Source organism: Carlito syrichta, unplaced genomic scaffold (genome assembly GCF_000164805.1).
Source record: "Carlito syrichta isolate Samal-C Ts95f unplaced genomic scaffold, Tarsius_syrichta-2.0.1 Scaffold306891, whole genome shotgun sequence".
Taxonomy (NCBI): Eukaryota; Metazoa; Chordata; class Mammalia; order Primates; family Tarsiidae; genus Carlito; species Carlito syrichta.
Window position 1 is genome coordinate 759135 of NW_007250987.1, and position 2829 is coordinate 761963.

Consider the following 2829-nt stretch of genomic DNA (forward strand, 5'->3'; position numbering starts at 1 on the left):
CAGATTGCTGGATCACATTCTTTATCCAGTTTGTCACTCTATGTCTCTTCATCTTGTCAGAATCTCTGGGATGCCATGAAAGCAATGTTAAGAGGAGAATTTATGGCATTGCATGCTTACATCAAGAAAACAGAAAGATCAAATACACAGCCTAACATCAACCTAAGGGAACTGGAAAGGCTAGATTATCTAAATCCTAACTTCAGCATAAGAATCCAGATCACCAATATAAAATCACAATTGCAGGATATAGAAGACAAAAACATTATAGAAAGGATCAACAAGGCAAAAACCTGGTTCTTTAAAAGGATAAATATGATTGACAGACCCCTGACAAAAAAAAGAGAGAAAGTTTGAATAAAGACAGTTAGAAATGCAAAAGGTGTGATCACAACTGACTCTGAAGAAATTAAAAAGATTATTAGAGATTACTATGCATATCTGTATTCAAATAAACTAGAAAACTTAAAGAAAATCGAACACTTTCTGACATCACACAATCTCCCAAAGTTGAAACAAGAAGAAATTGAAACTCTAAATAGGAAATTGACTCAGTCATAAGAAATCTCCCTGCTAAAAAAAGCCCTGGACCAGATGGCTTCCCAGCTGAATTCTACAAGGCATACAAGGAGAAGCTGATTCCAAACCTATTGAAAGTATTCTAGGCAATCAAGAATGATGGAATTTTTCCTAACTCATTTTATGAAGCTAACAGCATACTGATACCCAAACCTGGCAAAGACCCAACAAGGAAAGAGAATTACAGGCCAATCTCCTTGATGAACACAGATGCAAAAATTCTAAACAAGATTCTAGTAAATTGGATCCAACAACATGTTTCTTTTTTAAAAAATATTTCATTTTATTTTAAAGATGTACAATTCAGGATTAGGTATACAAGTGGCCATTGTGCAGGTAAAGTCTGGACATCCCTCTGGCTCTCACTTTGCCTGGTTTGAGATCAGGTACCCTTATAGATGTTCAATAGCATATCTTTTTTTTTTTGAACACTTTGGAAGTTCTTTATTGGGCTGGCAAGGCCGGAAGCTGCCTTCAGAGTGGGGTCCCCATCTGAAATCTTCTGGTCAGTGACCTCCATGCCTGTTCTGACCAGGACAAGCAGCCTCTGCTGCTTGCTACTTGATGTGCATCTTTACATATTCCCAGCCCTCCCTGGAGTACTTGCAGGCCTTGGAGGGTGCTACCGATAGAGCCGACATCACCCTGATGACACCTGAATTCCAGGTGTCTCGAATGGGAAAGTCAATCTTTGGAGGGGCTAGGAGCTGGGGTAGCTGCTGGCCTGTCTGCTGACACACCTACTGGCTGAACTGGTACATGGCTGGGAGAACCACCTCCCTGACCTTCCGCAGGGCCGCCTGGCTCTTGTCACTGGGTCCCAGTAGTTCCTGGCCATAAACCAGGTAAAAGCGCCCCCAGCCACACTGCCCTTGATGAGGAACCTCATCAGTGACCACACCTGGGTCACCATGATTGTTCAGCTCCACGTGGAAGGATACTTGACTCCAACAAATCTTTTTTAAAAAATATTTTATTTTAAAAATTTGGGGTACAATTCAGGGTTAGGTATACAAATATTCATTATGAAGGTACCCTTGGTGATGAGAGTGCACCCCCTCCCCTGGCAGTTTCCCTCAGCTGCCAATCCCACCCACCCTACCCTGGCAGTTTCTCACTACTGCCAATCCCTTTTTAAAATTTGTATTTTAAAGATGTGGGATACAATTCAGGATTAGGTATACAAATGTTCACTATGCAGTTACCTTTATTGATGAGGTGTGACCCTCCCTTCCCTGGCAGTTCCCCATAACTGTCAATCCCACTCCCCCTACCCTGGCAGTTTCCCACTACTACCAATCCCCTTCTCCTAGTATTATGATAATTGTTCAAGGTCCGCTTATGAGTGAGAATGTGTGGTATTCTGTTCTGTGTTTTTTTGATACATCACTGAGTATGATAGACTCTAAATTCATCCAAGTTGCTGCAAAGTCCATATATTTGTCCTTCTTTATGGCCGCATAATATTTCATTGTGTATATGTGCCACATTTTAAAAATCCAGTCCAAATTCGATGGTCAGCATGGTTGGTTCAATGTTTTTGCCATTGTGAATAGAGCTGCAAAAAACATGCATGTGCAGGTATCTTTTTTGGAGAATGATTTGAGTTCTTCCAGGTATATTCCTAATAGAGGGATTTCTGGGTCACATGCCACACTGTCTTCCAAAGATGTTGCACTAGTTTGCATATTCACCAGCAGTGTAGAAGTGTTCCTTTTTCTCCACATCCTGGCCAGCATCTGTTGTTGTTTGTTTTATTAATGATGACCATTCTTACTGGAGTTAGGTGGTATCTCAGTGTGATTTTGATTTGCATTTCTCTGATGATTAGTGAAGCTGAGGACTTTTTCATGTGTCTGTTGGATGCCTGTATATCTTCTTTTGAGAAGTGTCTATTCATGTCTTTTGCTCACTTTTTAATAGGGCAGTTTATTTTTTTCTTTTGGCATGTTTGAGTTCCTTGTAGATCCTAGATGCTAGGCCTTTGTCAGATATACAGTTGGCAAATTTTTTTTTTTCCATTCTGTGGGCTGTCTACGCACTCTCTTGATGGTTTCTTTTGCTTTGTGGAAGCTTGTCAGTTTGATGAGGTCCCACTTGTCTATATTATCTGTCATGGCATGGGCACTTGGAGTTTTGATCAGAAATTGGTTGCCAGTTTTAATTTCCATAAGGGTATCTCCTGCATTTTCTAAGATTCTTATAATCTGAAGTTTTATGTTTAGGTCTTGGATCCATTTAGAGTTAACT

At 40.4% G+C, this 2829-nt stretch overlaps 1 pseudogene; it reads right to left on the minus strand.

Annotated features, from left to right (window-relative positions):
- Positions 1 to 1136: 1136 nt before the first annotated feature.
- LOC103265867 lies at positions 1137 to 1492 on the minus strand (annotated as a pseudogene).
- Between the last annotated feature and the right edge of the window lie 1337 nt (positions 1493 to 2829).